This window comes from Crocuta crocuta, unplaced genomic scaffold (genome assembly GCF_008692635.1).
Source record: "Crocuta crocuta isolate KB4526 unplaced genomic scaffold, BGI_CrCroc_1.0 scaffold429, whole genome shotgun sequence".
In the NCBI taxonomy this organism is placed as follows: domain Eukaryota; kingdom Metazoa; phylum Chordata; class Mammalia; order Carnivora; family Hyaenidae; genus Crocuta; species Crocuta crocuta.
In genome coordinates this window covers 1225408-1250823 of record NW_027527381.1, presented here as the reverse complement: position 1 = coordinate 1250823, position 25416 = coordinate 1225408, and the positions used below count along the sequence as shown (strand labels likewise).

The following is a 25416-nucleotide window of genomic DNA, read 5'->3' as shown; positions in this document are numbered from 1 at the left end:
CTGGCGATGAGCACAATCTCACCTAACCCCCAAGCACAGAACTCTACAGCATTTTGAAAGGCACAAATTCAGAGTCATTTTAGTACCCACACCCTCACATCCAATTTGGCCAAGAAACACTACCTCCATTTTAGGGAAAAACACACTAACCTTCGCTTTTGCATTGAGAAAGTTACTGGAACCTGTTAGATTATGGCAAGGCATGAACAGGACTTCAGTGTGATACTGAAGCAAAGGACTTTTAACTTTGAGCCTGACCTTGTAAATTCCTACATTTGGCAAGGCTGTGGGGAAATGCCGTGGGACTCTGGTGTTCAACAGAGCACTGATCTGTCGAACGTTCCAGCCCTGACTCACTGGAAGCTGCTCCTAATGTCTGTGTAATTCTCAGAGCAGCATTTAGGAAAAAGCACTTATTTCATCTGCCTCGGTTCTGTGAACAAGACCGGCGGTCTTCCCATGCTACTGACGGAAATAGAGTTCTGATATCCTGTCTCTCCACCCACTCTTTTCTCAATTCGTCTAGCCACTAAAATCACCACCAAAGATGGAGAATATTTATAAATATCGGTCGGAATGATACAATGTCTATTTAGTCTGATTTGCCAGAAAGTTACTATCCTCTTAAACGAGCATGATACATGTGCATGCCGTCCTTCCAGAGCTGAGCTGAAATTCTAGAGCCTTTGCCCTTGCATGAACTGTGCTAGTGTTGTCAAGAAATTTTAATGCCTACAACTTGATATTAATAATGGCTTGATATGTATTAAGTAATGACTATATTAAGGAAAGTGAAGTTGAGAGACATTAAGTATCATGCCCAAGGCCACACACAGTCATTAACTGGAAAAGCCAGGAATGCAGCTCGGGGGTATCTGATTCCAAAGTTCCACACCCCTAGTGTGGTACTTGATACTGAATGGACTTCAGTAAGTCAAAACACCTAAAATTAATTAACTGCTTTTATAATTCAACAAACATGAATAGTAGCATATATTACACTGCTTGAGTAGCTCCAAAGATGTAACATGTGATCTCATTTATGTAACATCTATTTGTTCTGTTTCCCTTACATCCACGTAGTGAGGCTTCAATGACACAGAAAAGAACGACAAAGAGATAAATGATCTACCCAGATGACTATATAGTAAGCCAGAAAATTACAATAAAATGGGAGGGATTAAAACAAAGACGAGTTCCAGTTAGAAACATCAGGAAAGGCTTTGTGAAGAGAAGATATTTGAGTGGGGCCTTGAAGAACAAGCAGGACATGGGTATGGGACAACAGGGGGAAGAGTATTTATGTCAAAGCTGATTAAGTAGGATGCTTTTAAACAGCATTAAATTTTACTTGTAGTTGGAAGAAAATCTATCTTTGACCTCAACCTGTTAAAACTGTAATAAGTAACGACATGATTTTTTCTTGAAAAAGACTTATTTTTTCAAATGTGCTTTACTTAATGTATTTGTTTAAATTTTTAAATGTTTATTTAATTTCATGAAAGAGTAATTGGGAGCAGGGGAGGGGCAGAGAGAGAAGGGGGCAGAAGATCCAAAGTGAGCTCTGCACTGACAGCAGTGAGCCCAATGTAGGGCTCAAACTAGGAGATCATGACTTGAGTTGAAGTCAGATGCCCAACTGAGTCACCCAGCACACCCCTCAAATGTGCTTTATTTTAAATAAAAAGTATACTAAAACGTTGTGGTCAATTTTGTAAAAAACATATATATATATATATATATGTATATATATATATATATCTAGATAGATAGATAGATAGATAGATAGATCAATCTACCTACCTACCTACCTACCTAGATATAGATAATGTCTATAGGTGGTGAATACACCTGTAAGGTCAACTGCAAGTCACACACTCTTGCCCTGGAGTGCAGGCAGAACCTGTAACCTTTTTCTAACCAACAGAATATGGAAAAGGTGATAGGCACTCACTCACTTGATTGGGTTACAGTTTTTGGCAAAGGTGATGGGACATCACTCCCACAATTATGTTACCACAATTATATCTGACTCTATCTTGGCAGACTGGAGAGAGACTGCACTGCTGGCCTTAAAAACTTTGAATAAGCAAATTGTCATACTGTGAAGAGCTTTTGGGATTGTCTTCAGGACAGAAATTTCATGCAGCCTCCATTCAATGGTACGACACTAGGGTCCTCAGTTCTACTACTGAAAAGAAAGGAATTGTAGCAACAACCTGAAAGAACTTGAAAATAAATTCTTCCCCAGTTGAGCCTTCAGATGAGAATGCAGCCTGGTTGACACCTTGATTACAGTCTATGAGACCCAAGCAGATGACCCAGTTGACCTATACTTAGACTTCTGACCTATGGAAACTGTGAGATAATAAATACATGCTGTTTTAAGCCACTATGTTTGTGGTAACTTGCTACATAGCATTAGAAAGCTAATATACTGCAGTAAATAATAATTTTTTTTTAAGGATCTGATGCATCCACTCTAGTCTTGCTTAGAACTATCTTCTAAACAAATTGTGTTTGTCTGAATGATTCATCTATACCAGTGGTTAAAATAATCTGGTAAGTTTTTAAATTGCAGACTGCTTGCTTCATCCCCCCTCCCACACCAGACTTCCTGATTCAAGAGATTTGGAGTGAGCCTGAGAATCTGCATTTCTCAGGAGTTCCTAGCTGATACTGATGTTGCTGGTTTGGGGGGGACAACATGTCTATATCAATTTATTTTCTAAACACTTTCTGTATTAATTTATGTCTCTAAAGCAGAAGGATTATAATATGTACTTTTCAAATATAATCTAAAATAGTGAAGCCTTGGGGTGCCCGAGTGGCTCAATTAGTTAAGCACATGACTTCAGCTCAGGTCACGATCTCATGGTTCATGACTTCAAGCCCCACATCAGGCTCTGTGCTGACAGCTTAGAGCTAGGAGCTTACTTCGGATTCTGCATCTGCCTCTCTCTCTCTCTCTCTCTCTCTCTAACCCTACCCACTCATGCTCTCTCTCTCAAAAATAAACATTAAATTTTTTTTAAAAATAAAATACTGAATCCTTTGTGACAACATTACATTAACATTTTCTCCCATCCATCGATCCATCATCCATATTTCTCTTGTGAGGAAACAATTAACAGATAAATTCAGAAAACAAAACTCAGTGGGAATACAAAATCGGAAGTGATGAGAAAAGGGATCCAACTTTTCCTAATTTCTGAGTTGTGACTTGGTAGCAAAAACCCTGCGTTACTACTAAATTAGGGCAAAATGTCCATGGCAAAAATAATTATTCTCATTCTAGCAGGTATAATCCTTCAAAATGTTGGAAATCCTTTGATGATATTGGGAGTATCTCAACTGTTAGGTTCAATATTCACTAGAAAGCCTCTAATGACAAGCTAATATGTAGCTTGGGAAAGTTGCTTGCCCTCTGTAAAACTAGGGGTGTTCCTAGGGTAAGATTACCTGCAGACCTTTGCAACTCTATCCCCTGACTTAATAGATTGGAGACTCTGGCCTCTTTTTCTACATACAATTAAATTTCCCTGGCTTTTCTACATATGGTGACCATATAGCCTCAATTTCCTCAGACAGTTGTTGTTTCAAATATGTAGTCTCATTGTCATAGTGTGTGTCTAAATTTTTTACTTCAAAATACAGTCATCTGGGACCTCTGAGTGGCTCAGTCAGTTGAGTTTCCAATTCTAGATTTTTGGCTCAGGGTCATGGGACTGAGACAGCCCATCCCTGCTCACGCTCTGTCTCCCTCTCTAAAAAATAAACATTAAAAACTTTTTAAAAAATGGGCAGAGAAACTGAATAGACACTTCTTCAAAGAAAACGCACAAATAATCAACAGGTACATGAAAATGTGTCCAACCAACATCACTAATGATCAGAGAAATACAAATCAAACCCACAATGAGGGATCACCTCACACCTGTTAGAATGGCTATCATCAAAAACATAAGAGTTAAGAAGTGTTGGTGAAGAGGTAGAGAAAAAGGTACCCTCCCTCATGCACTGTTGGTGGGAATGGAAACTGGCGCAGCCAGTCTGGAGAACAGTATGGAGGGTCTTCAAAAATTAAAAATAAAACCAACATATGATCCAGAAATTCCGCTTCTTGATATTTATCCAAAGAAAATGAAAACACTAATTCCAAAATATATCCCACCCCCCATATTCACTGCCACATTATTTACAATAGCCAAGAATGGAAGCAACCAAAGAGTCCATCGATGGGTGAATTAAAAAAATGTGGTATATATACACAATGGGATATTTTTCAGCCATAAAAAAGAATGAAACCGTGCCACTTGCAACAACATGGGTGAAACTTGAGGGCACTATGCTAAGTGAAATAAGTCATAGAGACAAAGACAAATACCATGTATTACTTACATGTGGAATTAAAAAAAAAAAAAAACAACCAAAAAACCAAAACAAAACACTGAGTTTATAGAAACAGAGAACAGATTGATGGTTGTCAGAGGCAGGAGGTAAGGGTAATGTGAAATGGGGTCAAAAGGACAAACTTCCAGTTATAAAATAAATAAGACATGTACAGCATGGAGACCATAGTCGAGAATCCTATATTGCCCATGTGAAAGCTGCTAAGAGAATAAATCTCAGAAGTTCTCATCACCAGAAAAATTTTGTAACTACACATGGTGATGGTGTTAACTAGACTTATTGTGATCATTTTGCAGAAAATGCAAATATCGAATCCTTATGCTGTGTCTAAAACTATATATGTCAATTACCCTTCAATTAAAAAATAACTTTCACAAGATTCATAGGTTCATAACTGTTTTGTGAGAATTGTTACAACTCATAAACTGGAAATTGAGAAAGGCTTGTTATTCATTCAAATATTTATTGAAATGTACTATGTGCTAAACACTGTGCTAGTACTGGAAACATGCCAATAAATAGAACACTGCTCTTGCCCTTAAAGCTTTATATTTTATGTCACGAGGGTTTTCCTTCTCAGGTTTTACTGCCAATTCTAGAGTTTCAAGTCCTTCCTCTTGATGAAGGAAATAGTTTGATTAGGGCACTCTGATAATCCAAGCAGGCTTTTTAGAATTTACATATGCATACACTGTACTTAGAGGGAAAGGAAGGAAGGAAGGAAGGGAGGGAGGGAGGGAGGGAAGGAAGGAAGGAAGGAAAGAAAAAGAAAAGAAAAGAAAAAGAAAAGAAAGAAAAAGAAAAGAAAGAAAAGAAAGGAGAGGAGAGGAGAGAAGGTGTCAGACTAGGAGACTTAATCCACACTGATCAGAGAGAAAATTGATAAGGGCAGAGACATTTCACAGGCCAGAATGAGGTGGAAATCAGATCTGTTTTTACCTGGACCCATGATTTCCTGATCTTAGTGTCTTTATGATAAAGCAAAAATAATGAACAAATCTGAGGGCAAAGATTCAACAGTCTTGAGCACATGTGGCAGTAAGAAATTTACAGTTGGAAAGGTTTCATTCAACTGTCCTTTTCTTTCTGGCACACAGTCCTTAGCATTTCCCCCAGGTAACCAGTTTCTTGGATTTAGATCACATGCATAACAGCATGGGTAGTTCCTACATCGATAATGCTTTCACTACCAAAAAAATCATTTGGAATTTGGTTGGTGGAATGCATTCCAATTTAGCAGTTTACTGTGACAATATCCAAATGAGAAAGGAACGAAAACAGTTAAGTAGGAGAGAACTCTTAATACAGTAGAGAATGTGCTTTTAAAAGGAAACATCATTAAAATATAAACAGAATGCAATATGAAAACACAATTCAATACAAAATTCAGGTTACCTATATTATCTCGATTTTCTGTTTTTTTTTTTTAAGAATTACTCTAGTCTCTAATGATATCACCATTATTTTGCTTCAACTAATACAAAGTGGGGTCATTCAATACAGTATTGACAATATATGAAGATGATTCAAAGAAATGTAATAGAAGAAATGGTGAACAAGGAAACTTGAGTCCTGGGTTCTGGCTCTGGCTGATGATGATGATGATGATGATGATAACGATGATGATGATAAATGGTTGCTAACAAGTTGTAGTCACTTACTGAGTGCCAGATGCTACGTGTTTTACATGACTTTCCTCTAATACAATCATCTCCATAATCCTTTAAATGCTATGATGATATTTTATAGATAAACCTGAGACTTTGAGTATGAGTGACTTATTCAAGGTCATAGGTCATAGCCAGACTAATGAGATAAGTCAGGATTCAAGCTCATTCCTGACCCCAAAGCATGTAGTGCCCTTTTTACTACCACTTGATTGTATCTATCAAGTCACTGAAGTTCTGTGGTCTCATTTTGTTTCCTAGGAAAATGGAAAAGTTGGACCAGGTGACCTCTGCAGTTCCCTTTGGCTTTAAAATTTTATGAATCCTTTGATTCACTATTGCAATACCATGTGATTAGAGATCTAAATTTCCCAAGCCCTCATCATGGCTCTGTTTTGTCCTGTTTTATACTCTGGGGAAACTGGGGTAGTAGGTCTATAATCCTAAGGTTGTGGCCAATGTACTGGTATTGTAGACTGACCATACTATAGAGAGAAAAAACAAACAAACAAACAAACAAAAATACCCGGCTGTGACAGGGACACTTTAGTCTTCCTGATCTATATTCCTGCTTACGCTGATCCAATATGTTAAGCAGAAGCAGAAAGGAAAAGAGGGCCACCAGGAGTCATTCCATAGCAGCACCCTTTTCCTAGACACAAACTCTTCTCAAATTTTCATTAGACACCACTCTCACCTGACAAGTTTTTCTCTTCAGTTATCTGAAGAGAGAAGTGCTGATTTCACAGGGAATCCTCCTAGGATGGAAGTAGCAGCCCCAGAGTTGTATTCTCTGAGTTGAGAGCTATCAAGATGGAGAGGCCTTTGCTGGATTCTGACATCTGGGTGCTCCCTCCCTCCCCCTAGCCAAGGACAGCAAAGGCAGGGGACCCTGTGGGGCTTCCAGACTTATGTTTTCCTCTGGGATTCCCCTCTATCTGGAGCAAATACTTCTTAGACAAAGAAAGCAAGTTCCCATCTGTTACAATTTGGAAATTTCCAAATTCCCCCCATTTGTGTTGTGTTTGTTTTGGAAAACCCAGGAGATGTCCACAGATATATGGAGGTCTCCTGAAGGGTGTTTTGAAAAGACTGCAAAACTGAATCACAGCAAAGTCAAACTGCGAGCCTGCATTTATTTTTAGGCTCCGTGCCAGACCTGAACAAACAAAACAAGCAGAAAATAAACAAGAACAGCAAGTTAAAAGGTCCAGTCAGCAACTTCATTCAAACTCTTTATCTACAACAGAGACTGGGTGGACCATCTCTAGCCAAAACTCTAAATTTAAGCTGCTTACAGACCTAAAATCATGGTATTACTCATTTACTAGAAACTGAATAAGACCACAGACTCATTACACTGAGTGGAATTTGGAGCAAAGGACTGCCTTTTTATAGGATTGCCTAATGATAAAACAAGAAACATGATCATTAAAGTCTGTACCAAAATCTACAGTGTCCCCAATTTTTCAAAATCTCAACTGTAGTTGAATTAAATTAAATTTCTGTCCTAGACAGAGTGCTAGTTACTGGGAATTAAAAAATGATTGATAACTTCTGCAGATACCATATTCCTCCAGAATATGATAGTCTAGTGATGCATTCCGTCAAGCTTTCGAATAAATAAATGCCACCTAGTTTGACAATGAATGCAACCTAGCCATTAAACCCACTGATATTTATTATTATGTGCCAGACACTGGGGTAGGGGATAGGGCAAAGTAAAGAACAGGAGCAATTCACAAGCCTGATGTCACAGAACATATAATCTTGTGGAGACACAACCCTAGAGAGTAATTCTATGGGGGTTACCATGGGGGACGTCCTCGGTGCCAGGGGAGGACACACAGGATGACTTGATCTAGTCTATCTCTCCTGAAAAGTAGAGCATGTTGTCTGCAAAAGAAGAACAGATGAGAAAACAGCAGGTGGGAAGTTGGGAATCCAGAAAGAGGGATTTCAAATGAATCATTGAAAATAGAAAGGAGGGAATGAAATCAGCAAGGCATTCTTCATAGTTTAAAGGAAATCTAATTACATTCAATAAATTGCTTAAATTGTTTTCTCATGTAGTGCTAAACAGAGACTACACAACTATCAACCAGCATATGTTGGGTTACCATAATGAATTAATATGATTGTGGCTAAATGGAAATAGATCATTTCAGTTGACCTATGCAACCTACTAGATGTTTTGAAATACTGAAAGCTATTTAAAAACTATTATCAATGATTTTTTTTGAAACCATAGTTAGGAAACACGACCTTGGTAAGTGTGCCTGGAGCATCAGAATAATGTGTCTGGTATGTTCACTGAGCAGAAAGTATTCTGGTCCTCAAAACACTTGGCCTTCTTTCCAAATGAATTACTTATGAGATATTAAGGGAACATCTCAATACTACCATAATACATTAAAGAAACCTTTCTTTAAAACACAAGGTCGTTTCTAAGTAACTTCTTTCGAACTTACTTTTTCCTTCTCCAGGACAAATTTGGCCTCAATACTGAGCCAGAGGTCAGAGAGCTAAGGTCACCTCATTTGAGGGTTAAGTAGGAGCTGGGAGAGTGGAGCCAGCCCACGTCAGATACAGAAGACAGATTTGTTCAAGAAACACTGGGTATGGAGCTGAAGGAAAATGAAGGAACCAGCAATACTTGCCAGGCTTAAGCAGAGAAGCCATGTAAAAAGTGGCTAATTAAAGCTCATTAATTCCTCTGAGTAGAAAAATCAGGTCTAGTGCAATCCACATTGCTTTCTCAGAAACCACTTACACTAGCTAAGCACGTGGGGGTAAAGGCAGCAGATCTGCCAGCTTCTGTCTACTTTGGAAAGCCAGCAACCCAGGAGGCTTTCTCTACTGAAGCCAGAACGTGTTGAAATGCAGCTATTTCCCTTTGTTTCCTGATTGCAGGGCAACTGGGCTGTTGTGTGCTCTGGCAAACAGAAAAATACAGTCTGCTGTTGATTTAATGCTCCACTTTGCCTTCTAAGCCATGTCCAATATGAGCTTTCTAGGACCACTGAACCACAGCAAAAGAGGCACTCATGTCCCAGGTTTTTACAGGCTGTACTGACCTTTTTGCCCCTCTTTCTCCTTCAAGACAATTATTCTTATCAAAAAGATCACCTTCATCATAAGGAAGGAATCGTTTTAGGAATGTGACACCCTCAACAGCTCGGAAGCCCGAGACTTCATGTAATAGAGATGTGGACAAGAATAGTTTCTGAACTGTCACTATTCTCTTTAAAGTTTCTTCCATTTTTGCTATCTTAGAAATATGACACTGGCACCAGTCAGATCAGAGCATTCTGCCACCCAAAGTTTGATCTGGTTGTATAGAAATGAGCCATAGAGGGGAAGAGATCTTGAAGTCAAAGGGAAAAATCTGAAACTTAGGATGAAGTTAATCAAGCCCATATTACACTTAACATTCTTCTCTATTAAATAAGGGCCACTTCCTTCAAGATACTATTTTGAGCAAAAAAGATTTCCGCAATTCTGCAAGACTGAAGTTAATCAAACAGCATAGCAAAAATGGAAAACAGATGTCACAGACATTTTAAAAAGACTGTAATGATGGTCAGTCTGTCTTCTTAGACTCATTTGCAGTTACTATCATTCCCTGTACTTAAGTTCACAAGTCCCTGGAATGGGAGCATTTAGATCAATTTCATATAAATGGCAGTAGAGAAGCTATTCATTGGGGGGAGTCTTGCAACCTGACCAGCTCTTTGGGCTTAAACTCTTGAACTCTTTTAAATTAATGTTTTCCATCTTTCAAAAGAACTTTCCATACCACCAACTCTGACTTGTTTTTTTTATGGTCCTTTCCGGTAGTCTCATGTTCAATTATCCTGAAAGCACCTGCAAGGTTAACTAAGAAACTTAATATCTGTCAACTCCAGCTCAGGAAGAAAAAAAAAAAAAAAAAACATAGCATGGAGAAAAAGTCATAGCTAACTCAAGAACAGACACCCATGATTAGACTTTCAATGTATCTTTTACAATATCCAAAATTCAAATTACAAAGTTTTCTTGAAATAACCAAAATTTCAAATCAAGATGAAGAAATAAAGCATATTTACTATCTTAAAAAGTGCATGCATAAAAAGGAAACGTAGAAAGAGTGACCAAATAGGGGTTTAGAGTCCTGTCACTGTTTTTCTTTTAAAAATTTATCTTTTAAAAACATCTTTTGGGATGTTTTCCAGGGTCTGAGACCATCTGATAATTACTGACATATAGAATGACAAAATTTACAAATACTTTTTATACAGTAAGCCCCATCTACTGTCAATGGCACCATTTTTTAAGTTCCTACAGACATGGTAATTATGAGGAAGCAATGACTTGTTATGCGGTCTGTTGTGTATATAAGCCTCCTAATACAACTACAAACCAGGAGTTGTTTTATTTTTGAATGTGTATTATTTCTTTTTAAGAGAGCGAGCTAGTGTGCGCACATGTGTGTGGAGCAGGAGAGAAGTGGAGAGGGACACAGAGGATCCGAAGTAGGCTCTGTGCTGACAGCAGACAGCCTGATGTAGGGTTCAAACTCATGAACCGTGAGTTCATGACCTGAGCTGAAGTTGGACACTTAACTGACTGAGCCAACCAGGCGCCCCAACCAGGAGTTGTTTTAAACTGAAACAATGATCTGCGCTAAATCAGGAAAGAGAGGACATAAATAAATGCTACAAACCTGAAGCACAGGACAGGGAAGAATTCTAATGAGAACAGTAAAAAAGTAGACAGGACATAAAAACTCACACAGTAGGTGGGTACACTTACCTTGGGCTTGCTTCTAGTGATGCCCTTCACATGTGTGATGGGAAAGCCTGCAGTTTCTGCATTACAAATCCTCAAAATAGGCCATTTTTCCTGCCTGAACTTTATGCATGAAAGCCTTCAACTTGTTTTCTAAGAAAGCTTTGTGATTCAAGCTATGCATTCAATAAACGATATATTAATGTTGCCATTAGTAGCTTGTCATATTCTAAGTATTATTTGCAAAAATATAGAATAATGAAAACTAAAGTTAAGAGCTCTGCTATTAGCTGGGGTAGGTGCACACATGTGGGGTGAAGAAGGGTCCACATGAGGAGAGACCGGAGGTAGAAATATCAATTTTGGATATTGTCAGAATACTTAGAAATGAGGTGCCAAGGCCTATAATGAAGTGAGGGCAGCAGAAATGGAATGTCTGGAAAACATACATTAAAGAAGCAAAATGAAAATGACCAAGCACTGTAGACTATTGATGGCACTTGCCATATACAAGTCTCATGGATGTCCTGTCTTCCACAGAGGCTCTCTCAGTCATCTTGCATTCTTGAGGTACCCCTGCACCCCCACCTATGGTCATGTTACTGTTCTATGTGTGTGTCTTTTTAAAACAAGATCCCAGTTATAGAAAATGACTCCTGAAGTATACTTACTTTTAAACCCTCATTAATAATGGGTTTTAAGTTTTCCATTTCCTTATCAGTTTCTGGCCACAAATCAATGACAAATGCACAGAGAAATGGCCTTGAAGGTTGAGGAAAAGGACAAAGGTAACGCGGTTTAAAAATGAGAAAGAATGGTCAGATTCTTTCCATGCCTGGAATTCACTGATGCTACTCCTCCAAGCCGACTTCATAGTTCAGGGAATGCGTTGGGAAATAGATGAGCCACACAGCTGTTGCTGTCTCTGGTTGGCATGCTATGCATGCTTTGTTCAGCCCCAAACCACTGTTGCAGCATCTCAGAAAATCATACTATCTTTGGAGTGAGACTAGTAAACTTTCAATAAGATACGCTCTTTTGAAGGCTCAGGGGCATGGGTTAAATCATTCCTTCTTTCTCTTACTTGGTCTTGGTCTGTTTCATGACCAAGGGTCACTGTAGACACAGGGAACAAAGTGTTCTACCAAACAGGTTCTTCGTAAAGCAAGGTTATCTATCTAGGGATTGACAGAACTGCCCTGTATTAATGGAAATAACCAGAATCTCACTGAGGAATAGAGAGAAGAGGACAGAGGAAACTAGGTAGTGTACTTTTGACCTACTACAAAGCACCTTGTTAGTAAAGAAAATTCTTAGAGAAAAAATTGGCATCTGCCATTTGGGTGATCCATCAAGTAAAGTGAACCTTCTGTACATAGAGAAAATATTTTCCTAACTCCTCATTACTAACAGAGCCAACAATTTTCTTCTAAATGTGCCTTAGTCTTGCAAGTGTGTTTTCTTTAGTTTCTCACTCTACAGATGTCTTCTCCATCTGGCACTCAAAAATATTGTTACTTGTATACAATTTTATTTTAAAAAATTCCCAAATGTTTTATAGCAACTATCTTTGAATTATCTTGGAGATTTGAGCATCTGGTTAATTAGTCTCCATTCCACTGTTTGAGGACTATTGATAAGTACACTCAATGTTTAATCCTATTCATTCTGTAGGTCAGATTAAGGCTGTGTTCAAAAGAGAAGGGAATATAAACTGGCATTCTATTTGCATGCATAGTATCTTATATAACAGTCATTAATTTCTAGCTTCCGCTTGTGCCCCCAAAAGACACATAAAGCTGCCTTTTGAAAGAATGAAGTTTAGAAGAATCCAATACATACAAATCCTCTACACTCCACTGTACACAGTCAGATTAAGTTCCTTGTTCCCTATATTTCAATGTTTCACACTTCATGTTACTAACCATTGCCCTCCCCCCACCGCTATTTCTTCTAATGGTCCGTTCTTCTCTCCTGAGGTCTTCACAACTGGCAGCACATTTTTGACACCAAAGTCCCTAGCAAACGGAAGCATGAACTTGAGGGCAATCTTAGTTAATGTTCTTAAACATACTGTGGCAGATGATGTTTCACCGTTAGCTCCCCGGTGGCCATCGTGTTCCACCCAACTTGAATTCCAATGTTTTCAGATAGTAGAAGAATCGTTTGAATGTTGGGCCCTCTCCAAGCCCCAAGAATGGTTCAGCCTTAGCCAGTCATGATGATTCCATTCCCCTTTGCAATATACTCACTTTTCTCATCCTTTTTTGGAACCAAAAATGGACCCAAGACACAGTTGTGGTCAATGACACTCAAGGGAAAGTTGGCTGGAAAGGATTTTCTTCAGAATAAAATAAACAGAGACATACAAAACTTCTTGCCTCACCCCTATAGTTCCTGATCTGGAAACTGGTGAGGACAGGGCATTTGAGTAGCTACACCCATCTTACTACCCTGAGGAAAAGGCAAAAAGACCCTAAATACACTGACATCTCAAAACTCCTAAAATGGACCTAGGCTCCCAATACGTAGATGCTCTATGTGTGTATGTATGTGTCTGTAATGTTAGCCCAAGTATGTATATACAGCAACATTAAGCCATATAGTTAAGACAAAATTTCATACAAAATGATGCCATTTTTGAAGAAGGAGAAAAAAGAAAAATTGCATCAAAAAAGAGGTAAATTTTTAAAAAAGCAGCTAGAAGCAGACTTTCCACACAGAACTCATCCACTGATACCAAATCAGAGTCAAAAATGATAAGGGGGTGCCTAGTAGCTCAGTCGCTTAAGCCTCCAACTCTCAATTTCAGCTCAGGTCATGAATCTCATGGTTCGGTTTGTGAGATCGAGCCCCCAGTCATACGCGATGCTGCTTGGGATTCACTCTCTTTCTCTCTCTCTGCCCCTCCCCCACTTTCATGTGCTCTCTCAAAACAAACTTTAAAAAATGATACAATTAATCTCTGCTTTTCTACAAGAGACACTTCCAGCAACCACATGGACAAAGAGCTAAAGCTGAAACTTACTGCTTCTAGCCCTTCCAAAAATATTTTCACCAATCTGACTGTTGATTGTGTATACAATGAGGCAGTCTACTGTTTTAAAAATTCGTGAAAAGGNGAGAGATCGTGAGCAGGGGAGGGTCAGAGAGAGAGGGAGATACAGACTCTGAAATAGGCTCCAGGCTCCGAGCTGGCAGTCAGCACAGAGCCTGATGCAGGGCTCGAACCCACGAACCGCGAGATCATGACCTAAGCGAAAGTCGGATGCTTAACCGACTAAGCCACCCAGGCGCCCCTAAAGTTTATTTATTTTGAGAGGGAGAGTGCAGAAGCCAGGGAGGGGCAGAGAGCGGGGCAGGGGAGTGAGAATCCCAAGCCAGCTTACTGTCAGCATGGAGCCTATCATATCATGTGATTCTAACTCACAAACCATGAGATCATGACCTAAGCCAAAATCAAGAGTTGGAGGCTTAACCAACTGAGCTACTCAGGTGCCCCGAAAAGGAGTTTTAAAGTATGTATGGGTTTTTGCCCTCACCCTACATCTTTCACCCTGACTCTGGGGTCACAACATGATAAAAATGGAATGGTTAGATGAAAAGAGCCAGATGCAGATTACTAACATATTATAATTTGACTACAATCGGTGGTTAATATGAGCAAGAGAGCTCTTCGTTTCTTATGACTGTTGTCACAGCAAAGTGAATGACCTCTTCTAAATACCTTCTTTATTTCTTACTGACAGCCTGGGAAGAAATACTAAATGGAACTGATGAAGTGAGGGGCAGGACCCTGCAGAGAGGGCAAGGGAGCATGGACAGTAAGGGAGGCATAGGAGGGCTTCCTGATGTAAAATGATGGCTTGTCTGTTAATGAGAGAAGCCACACAACTGTTTTGACCCACCTTTTGACCTTGCTGGGTATGCTGATTGTGCAGCAGGAAAATATTGTTTAGGGGCCAGCGGACCTGAATATTATATTGTCAGAGCTCTTTAGCAGATAACAGGATTAATCTCTGATGTTCACGAAAATGATCCTGGCCCTCCAAGAAAAGTTTCGGCTGCACAGAAGGGTAGACGTTTCAGAACATTTCTATCTTTATTACACTATTACCACTACTATTATTCTCCACTCCCTCCTGCCCACTTCTTTCCTCTTCTACTTAATTGTGGCGCTTAAAGGAATAGTGTCAGTTTTCTGGGAAGTTCACTTTTGTAGAATATTACATTTTGTGAGGCGGATTTTTCAAAACCTTCCTAGTAGCTCATTCATTAAATAGGCCAATAAAGATTGAAGACAGAGATGAAATAATATGAGGATGTGCCTCCTTTGAGCTGAAAGAAGGTCGAACTAGAAACTAGAAGGTTTCTAGTTATGCTCGAACTAGAAAAAAAGAAAATTTGTGACTATGTACAATGTCAAGCTTCACCATCCCTCCTCCATGCCCCCAAACCCTTTATAACAAAAACAATGCAGGAGACAGAGATTATGGCCTCTGAGATGCTCCGTGTTGGATGCTTGATTGTGGCTGTCAAGCCACTGATTAGCTTTGTGTGAGCAGGATGTCCAGTTGGTCCCCTCCACCTACTGAACACAGATAACTTTCTCAGCTAAAAAATAAATGCCAGGGCTTACACCACTATTTAATATTTAACCTTAAAATAGTCAATGCCATTCTTAGAAATAAGTGAATTGCTATACTTCATACTGGCCTGCCTTATTAAGGGTTGGATTCAAATCCTAGCTACAGTTTTGAAGAATGTTTCCAGAGCTCAGAATTTTCTAAGTATATAAAACTGGTATCTCAGATAATTAGGATTTGAGATTTTGCTAACAACAATAGTATCAGTGGTTAAAACATTTCACTTTGGCTTAATTGTTAATGACTGAAGAACACTAATATTTTATAATTAAAATTATGACTCAATATACTCATTGTATTGGTCAAACTTTTCAACAAATCTCAACAATATATTAAAAAAAAAGCCATTAGTTGGGGCACTTGGGTGGCTCAGTCGGTTAAGCATCAGATTTCTGTGGTCATGATCTCACAGTTTGTGGGAGCCCTGCATTGGGCTCTCTGCTGCCAGCCCACTTTGGATCCTGTCTTCCTCTCACTCTCTGCCCTACCCCCGCCCTCAAAAGTAAACATTAAAAAAATTTTTTTTAATGAATTAGTCAAAGAGTTAACAAAATCCAGCTACTATTCAGCACTTGCCATAAGCAATAAATTTATCAAATTTCAGGATCAAGAACGAAAGTATTTTGTATTTGGGTTAAATCATTTAACAGGTTAAACAGGCTCTGGTCCAAGGTAGTGACATATGAAGATCCTGAACTTGCATGCTCCCATGGACACACTTAATGTATGGCTACATATGGGATAATCTCCTCTGAGAGAAAAGAAAAAAATGAGCCAAGCAACTCCTACACATCGGACTAATGAGAAAAACACCTACACTGAAGCAGGTAGGAGAGGAAGAGACCCAGTCTCACCGTAAACCCCAGCCGCCGTGCAGTGATCTGCGATTCGGAAGGAGCTAGAAACCAGAATCTTCTCCCTGAGGAGTAAAGAGCTTCAACCCCATGTCAGGGACCCCAACCTTGAACCTGAGGGGCACCTGGGTGGCTCAGTCGGTTAAGTGTCCCGACTTTGGCTCAGGTCATGATCACACGGTTTGTGGGTTCGAGTCCCGCGTCAGGCTCTGCGCTGACGGCTAGCTCAGAGCCTGGAGCCTGCTTTGGATTCTGTGTCTCCTTCTCTCTCTGACCGTCCCCTGTTCACGCTCTCAAAAATAAAACATTAAATAAATAAATANCTTAGAGATGAGCCCCCAAAATTCTAGTTTTGAAAACCAAGGGGATTCCCATCCATGAGATCCACAAGGCTAGAGTAAGCTGAGAAACAGCACTAATACGGCTCTCTCAGGGACACACCTCTAGGGCCTGCCTTCTACTGTATTCTCTAGGGATGGAGGCTGGTGGGCATCACCTTTACCTCTCCCTCTGCCTTACTCCAGCTTGCCAGCCTCTCCCCAGAAAGAGCTTGTACCCTCTGGTGCCTAATTTTCTGTGGCCGCCACCAGGGGGCATCTCTTGATCCCCTGACCTAGTGGCCAACAAGACTTAGGTCTGTAGTTCCCACAGAAATGAAACCAATGGAAAGAGTTCTTAACTGGCCACCATCGCCAAGGCACAGGCTACAGAGCAAGGAGCTCAGTCTCTCTCTGAATGAGGCTAAANTCCCACCAACAGTGTAGGAGGGTGCCCGTTTCTCCACATCCTCGCCTAAGGGGCCAGCCTGTAATTAAACACACACCTAAGGCCCCACCAAAGTCCTCTACAGAGACCTCATCAGGCAGCTACTATTTTGGCATTCTCCCTATGCCACACTCCAAAGTGCCAGTATCTCCCAGAAGGGAACTTTTATATGCGTCTGGTGCCCCAGTTTCTGTGGCTGCCACCCAGGGAATGCATCTTGATTGCCTAGCTCTGGTGGCCAACAGAGCTTGCGTTCCTTAGGCCCACAGAACTATATGAAATGGAAAGACAACTCTTGGCATGCTACCACTCCCACTCCCAGGGTGCTGTGCACACAGCAGACTAAAAAAGATCCCTAGTGTTTCTGTAAAAGAGGTCTATTTGCTTGTCCCAGAGCTTCAGCCTGAGGGGTGGACTTATGGTTTAGTACACATTTAAGTGCTACTGAGATACACTCCAGGGACAGAGGCTGGTGAATGCATCTTTGTGTTCTCTGTCTTACTCCAGGTCACTGGAATTTCCTGGGGAGGAGTTTATTCACTTATCTGGCATCCTGAGTTTTTTTTTGTGATTGCTGCCTATAAGATGCCTCTAGAACACCTATCATGGCCACTGTGACTTACTCTTGAAGTCCCACAGCACTATTGGCCATCTTTTTTAAAGTATTACCATACTTAAAGAAGTTTTTTTTTTTTTTAAACTTTTATTTACTTTTGAGAAAGAGAAAGACAGAGCATGACCTGGGGAGGGGCAGACAAAGAGAGACACAATCTGAAACAGGCTTCAGGCTCTGAGGTGTCAGCACAGAGCCAGACATGGGCCTCCAACTCATGGACCATGAGACCATGACCTGAAGTCTGATGCCCAACTGACTGAGCCACCCAGGTGCCCCATATATTGCCATACTTTAAAAGTTGCTGCCTGAGAGTCTGGCTTCTAATCAACCTGAATCTAGGTGTTAATATGCATCCTTTTGGGACACTGACAGGTCTTGGACACCGTCAACTCCTAGGGGCCACTAAAACAAAAGAGGCTTGCTTGGGCAAAAACAAAAGCTTGAGAGACAACCAAGAGCTGTAGATGAACAATAAAGTTCATCTACATGAGGCCACTCCTTTAAGAATGGGAGAGCTGGATATTTTGTGTAATGAATAAAAACCTCAGCAAGACAAAGAAAATGAAGAAACAGAAAACTACTTCTAAACAAAAGAATAAGATAAAACCAGAGAAAAAGTCCTTAATGAAATGGAGAAAAATTACTTACCTGATAAAAAGTTCAAAATAACTGTAATAGAGTTATGATAAACTCAGGAGAGGAATGGATGAACACAGTGAGAACTTCAACAAAGGGATATAAAATGTAAGAAAGTACCACAGAGAAGTCAGAGCTGAAGAATACAATAACTGAATTGAAAGATACACTAACAGGGTTCAACAGCCAGAAAACAGCAAAATGGCAATAAATGCATACTATCAAAAATTAATGAAATGTAAATGGACTAAATTGTCCAAACAAAAGACACAGAGTAGCTAAGTGGATTAAAAAACAATACCTATCTATATGCAGTTTATAAGAGACACTTCAGATGTGAGAGCACACACAAACTCAAAGTGAAGGGATGGAAAAAGATACTGGAAGTGAAAACCATGGAAAATGGAAACCAAAAGGTATCTGGAGAGGCTATACTTTTATAAGGAAAAATAACACAGACTGTAATAAGAGATAAAGAAGGGCATTTCATAATAATAAAAGGGTCAATCCAGCAAGATATAACATCTATAAATATTTATGTATCCAACATAGGAAAAACTGATATATAAAATAAATACTAACAGACCTAAAGGGAGAAATAAACAGCAATATAGTAATAGTAGGGGACTTTAATGCCTCATTTATATCAAGGGATAGGTCTATACAGAAAATAATAAGCAAACATCAGCCTCAAATAACATGTTAGACAATACAGTAACATGTTAGACAATACAGACTAATAGATACATGCCAAATATTCCATTCAAAAGTGACAGAAAAAACATTTTGCTCAAGCATATATGGAACATTCTCCTCAATCAATAGTATGTTAGGCAACAAAACTAGTCTTAATAAATTTAAGAAGACTGAAATCAAGCATTATTTTTAATCACAACAGTATAAAAATAAATTACAGGAAAACTTGAAAATTCACAAATATGTGGAGATTAAACAGAATGCTAGTGAACCACCACTGTGTCACACAGGAGAAATCAAAAGAGAAATTTAAAAATATCTTGAGACAAGTGAAAGTGAAAAAAGAAACCACTCCCAAACTTATATGAGATGCAGCACAAGTAGTTCTAAGAGTAAAGTTCATAAAGATAAATAAATACCTATATCAAGAAGCAAACATAAAAATTTCAAACTATACATCTCAAGGAACTAGAAAAAAACTGAAGTCTATAGTTAGTAAAGAAAGGAAATGACAAAGAAAAAGGAGGAAATAAATGATAATGAGAACACAATGACAATAAAACAGATCGATGAAACTATGAGCAGGTACTTTGAAAATAAAAAGATATAAACTTTTAGACTCACCAGAAACGAAAGGAGAGGGCTCAAATAAATCAGAAATAAAAGAGGAGACGTTAAAACTGTTACCACAAAAATACAAAGGATCAGAAGAGACCACCGTAAATGATTATACATAAAAAAATTTGACAATCAAGAAGAATGGATAAAGTGCTAGAAACACACAACCTACCAAAAATGAATCAGGAAGAAAAAGAAAATTTGAATACACCAAATCACTAATAAGGAAATTGAATCAGTAATCAAAAATCTCCCAACAAACAAAAGTTCAGGACCAGATGACTTCACTAGTAATCTACCAAACATTTGGTAGAATTCTACCAAACATTTAAAGGATTAATACCAATCTTTTGTGAACTCTTCCAAAAAACAGAAAGGACAGAGACTTCCAAACTTATTTAATGAGGCCCACACTACCCTCATACCAAAACCAGACAATGACACTCCAAGAAAAGAATTTTACAGGTCAATATCCCTGAAACATATAGATGCAAAAATCCTCAACAAAATTAACAAACCAAATTTAACAATACTTTAAAAGAATCATATACCACAGTCAAGTAGAATTCATACCAGGGATGCAAGATTGTTTAACATCCACAAATCAATGTGATATACCATATTAACAACATAAAGAATGAAACTCATGTGATCATTTCAATAGATGTAAAAAAGAGCATCTGATAAAATTCAACACCCATTTATGATAAAAACTCTCAACAAAGTGGTGGAGATGACTGTACCTGAACATAATAAAGGCCACATATGCCAAGTTCACAGCTAATACCATAATCACAGGTGAAAGATCAGGAACAAGGTAAGATGCCCACTCTTGCTACTTTTATTCATCATAGTATTAGACTTCCTAGCTAGAACAATTAGGCAAGAAAAAGCAAAAAAGGGATCTAAACTGGCAAAGAAAAAGTAAGGCCATCACTATTGGCAGATGGCATGCTATTATATACAGAAAACCCTGAAGACTCCATAAAAAAACTGTTAGAAATAATAAACAAATTCACTAAAGTTGCAGGATACAAAATCAATATATGAAAATCTATTACATTTCTATACACCAACAACAAACTGTCAGAAAGAGAAATTAAGAAAACAGTCCATTTACAAGTGCATCAAGAAGGCTAAAATATCTAGGAATGAATTTATAAGAAGGTGCAAGGCTTGTACACTCAAAACTATAAGACACTGATGAAAAAATTGAAGAAGACAAATAAATGGAAAGATACCTTGCTCATGGATGGGAGAACAAATATTGTTATAATGTCCATAGTACTCAAAGCAATCTACAGATTCAATGCAATCACTGTCTAAAGTCCAATGGCATTTTTCACATAAAGAGAATAATCCTAAAATACTATACAGAACCAAAAAAAGACTCAATAGCCATAGCAATCTTAAGAAAAAGGAACAAAGCTGGAGGCACCACACTCCCTGATTTCAAACTGTATAACAAAGCTATACTAACCAAAGCAGTATGGTATGGGATAAAAAAAAAAAAAGAGACACAGTGGCACAGAATATAAAGTGCAGAAATAAACCCATATGTAAATGGTCAATTAATTTATGAGAAAGGAGCCAAGAATATACAGTAGAGAAAGGGAAGTTTCATCAATAACTGGTGTTGGGAGAACTGGACAGTCACATGCAAAAGAATAAAACGAGACCACTATCTTACACCATAAACAAAAATGAACTCAGGATTAAAGACATGATTGTACAACCTAGATCCATAAAATTCTGAGAAGAACACATGGTGGCAAGCTTCTTAACATCTTGGCAATGATTTTTTGGATTTGACACCAAAAACTAAAGTGACAAAAACTAAAATAAATGCCTGGGACTACATCAAACTAAAAAGCTTCTGCACAGTAAAGGAAACTATCAACAAAATGAGAAGGTAATCCACTGAATGGGATTACATACTTTCAAATCTTATATCTGATAAGGGGTTAATATCCAAAAATATAAAGAAACTTATACCAATCAATAGCAAAAAAATAATCTAGTAACGAACTATAGAAATGATCCCTGAAAGTATAGTCTTGCAAAAAAATAATCTAATGAAAAAATGGGCAGAGGATCTAAATAGACATATTTCAAATATGATACAAAGATAGCCAACAGGTACATGAGTAAGTGCCCAATATCACTAATCATCAGGGAAATGCAAATCAAAACCACAATGAGTAGCACCTCATACCTGTTGGAACAGTCATTATCAAAAAGACAAGAAACAGCAAATGTTAGTGACTAAGTGGAGAAAAGAGAACCCTTGGGCACCACTGATAGGAATGCAAGTTGGTGCAGCCACTTCAGAAAACAATTTGAAACTTCCTCCAAAACCAAAAATAGAACTGCCACATTGATCTAGCAATTCCACTTCTGGGTGTTTATCTGAGAAAAATGGAAACACTAACTTAAAAATATATACCCATTCCCACATTCACTGCAGCATTATTCACAACAGCCAAGATGTGTAAATAACTTAAGTGTCCACCAATAAATGAATGAAGAAAATATATATACACAATGAAATATTTTTCAACCATAAAGGAAATCTTGCTGTTTGTGACAACATGGATGGACCCTGACAGCATCATGAAACATATCAAATGTATCAGTACATGAAATGTATCAAAGAAAGACAAATACCACATGATCCTAGTTACATATGGAATCTAAACAAGCAGACAAACAGGAAAGACCAAAACCCAAAACCAAGCCTACAGATAAAGAGAACAGACTGGTAGCTTCCAGAGACAGGGGGTTAGATAGTAGGCAAAATGGGTGAAGATGGTCAAAAGACGCAAACTTCCAGTTATAAAATAAATGAATGGAGATGTAATATACAGCATTGTCACTATAGCTAATACTACTATTGCATATTTGAAAGCTTATAAGAAAATAGGTCTTGGGGCACATGGGTGGCCCAGTTGGCTAAGTGTCTGACTTCAGCTCAGGTCATGATCTCACAGTTTGTGAGTTTGAGCCCCACATCGAGTTCCACACTGATGGTGCAGAGCCGGCTTCAGATTCTCTGTATCCCTCTTTGCCCCTCTCCTGCTTGCTCTGCAGCTCAAAAATTAACATTAAAAAATAAGAAAAGAAAATAGGTCTTAGAAGTTTTCATCAGAAGAAAAAAAATTTCTGTAACTGTGTACGGTGACAGATGTTAACCAGATTTATTGTGATGATCATTTTGCAGTATACAAATACTGAGTAATTATGTTGCACATCTGAATTATAATGTTAAATGCCAATTATACCTCAATAAAAAAAGCTAAATTCAGGAAACCAAGAAACTATGTCTATATGAGGTCCTAAAAACTTCTTTTAACCATAAGCTTCCATTTTACATGTAAGAAAATCCACTTTTTCTATGGAAGACTGAGGAATTTCTGCATAAGGTTTCTAACCTATTCCACCACTGTAATTGGCATTACATGACAATATTCTAGTTAGGATTATTCTTTTTGTGAAATAGTTTCAAAAGGCAAACCATGAGCTGTAAAGAATACATAAGCATACCATATTTCATTTTGCTTTGCTTTCTTGCACTTTGCAGATACTGCCTTTTCTTACAATTTCAAGGTTTGTGGCACCCTGTGTCGAGAAAACTCTACTGGTGCCATTTTTTTTTTCCAACAGTACTTTTCACTTCATTTCTCTGTGCCACATTTTGGTAATTCCTGAAATTTTTCAAACTTGTTCATCATCTATTCATACATTTTCATATTTGTCATGGTGATCTATGATCTTTGATGTTACTACTATAACTGTTTTTAGGGCACCATGAACCACGCCCACATAAGAGAGTAAACTTAATGGATAAATGCAGTGTCTTGTGACTGCTTCACCCACCAGCCATTCCTCCATCTCTTTCCCTCTCTTCAGGCTTCCCTACTTCCTGATATATAACAATATGAAATTAGACCAATAAATAACCCTACAATAGCCTCTAAGTGTTCAAGTGAAAGGTACAGTCACATGTCTCTCACTTTAAATTGAAAGGTAGAAATAATTAAGCCTACTGAGAAGGGACATCAAAAGCTGAGACAGGCTGAAAACTAGGCCTCTTGCACAAAATATTTAGCTAAATTGTGAATGCAAGGAAAAGTCCTTGAAGGAAATTCAAAGTGCTTACCCAGTGGATACTCAAATAATAAGAAAGCAAAACAGCCTTTGGTGTTATAGAGAAAGTTTTAGTGATCTGGAGAGAAGATCAAACCAGCCACAACATTCTCTTAAGCCATAGCCTAATCCACATCAGGGCTCTAATTCTCTTCAAGTCTCTGAGGGCTGTGAGAGAGGTGAAGCTGTAGAAAAAAAGTGTGAAGCCTGTAGGTGTTGGTTCATAAGATTTCAGAGAAAAAGGCTGGCTCCATAACATCAAAGTGCAAGTGAAGCAGCAAGTGCTGATGTAGAAGCTGCAGCAAGGTTTCCAAAAGATCTAGCTCTGATAGGGGCACCTGGGTGGCTTAGTCCGTTGAGGTCCGACTTTCGCTTAGGTCATAATCTCGCGGTTCGTGGGTTCAAACCCCGCGTCGGGCTCTGTGCTGACTGCCAGCTCGGAGCCTGGAGAATGTTTCAGAGTCTGTATCTCCCTCTCTCTCTGACCCTCCCCTGCTCACGCGTGCTCTCTCTCTCCTAGAAATTAAAAAAAAAATCTAGCTCTGATATTTAATAAAGCTGGCTACACTAAACAGCTTCTTCTATTTTTCAGTGTAGATGAAACAGTCTTCTATTGGAAGAATATGCCATCTATGACTTTCATAGCTAAAGAGGAGAAGTCAATGCCTGTTTTCAAAGCTTCAAATGATAGGCTGACTTTTTTGTTATGGGCTAATGCAGCCCATAACAAGATTTTTCAGTGTAGATGAAACAGTCTTCTATTGGAAGAATATGCCATCTATGACTTTCATAGCTAAAGAGGAGAAGTCAATGCCTGTTTTCAAAGCTTCAAATGATAGGCTGACTTTTTTGTTATGGGCTAATGCAGCCCATAACAAGATTTTTCAGTGTAGATGAAACAGTCTTCTATTGGAAGAATATGCCATCTATGACTTTCATAGCTAAAGAGGAGAAGTCAATGCCTGTTTTCAAAGCTTCAAATGATAGGCTGACTTTCTTGTTATGGGCTAATGCAGCTGGTGACTTTAAGTTGAAGCCAATGCTCATTACCATTAGAAAATCCTAGGGTTCTCAAGCATTATGGGAAATCTACTCGGCCTGTGCTCTATAAATGGAACAACAAGGCCGAGATGACAGCACATCTGTTTAAAACATGGATTGCTGAATATTTTAAGTCCATTGCTAAGACCTATTCTGAGACCCACTCAGAGAAAAAGGATTCCTTTCAAAATATGACTGCTCATTGTAATGCACCTGGTCACCCAAGAGCTCTGATGGAGGCGGACAATAAGGTTGATGCTCTTTTCATCCCAGCTAACACGACATCCATTGTGCAGCCCACGAGCCAAGTATTTTTAACTTTCAAGTCATGTTATTCAAGAAATACGCTTCACACGGCTACAGCTGCCACAAATAGTAATTCCTCTGATGGATCTGGGCAAAGTAAATTAAAAACCTTCTGTAAAGCTTCACCATTCTAGATTGTGCTAACATTCATAATTCATGGGAATAGATAAAAATACCAACATTAACAAAAAGTCTCGAAGGACTCTGAGGGGTTCAGTGGATCAAGTAACTGCAGATACTGC

General features: G+C 38.7%; 1 protein-coding gene and 1 pseudogene across 1 annotated transcript in view; both read right to left on the bottom strand.

Moving 5' to 3' along the window:
* The window catches only part of PALLD (palladin, cytoskeletal associated protein), a 378381-nt gene that overhangs the window by 150627 nt on the left and 202338 nt on the right, over positions 1–25416 (bottom strand). The gene's annotated exons all lie outside the window — the stretch shown is intronic.
* On the bottom strand, positions 21670–21740 carry LOC144240196 (small nucleolar RNA U3; annotated as a pseudogene).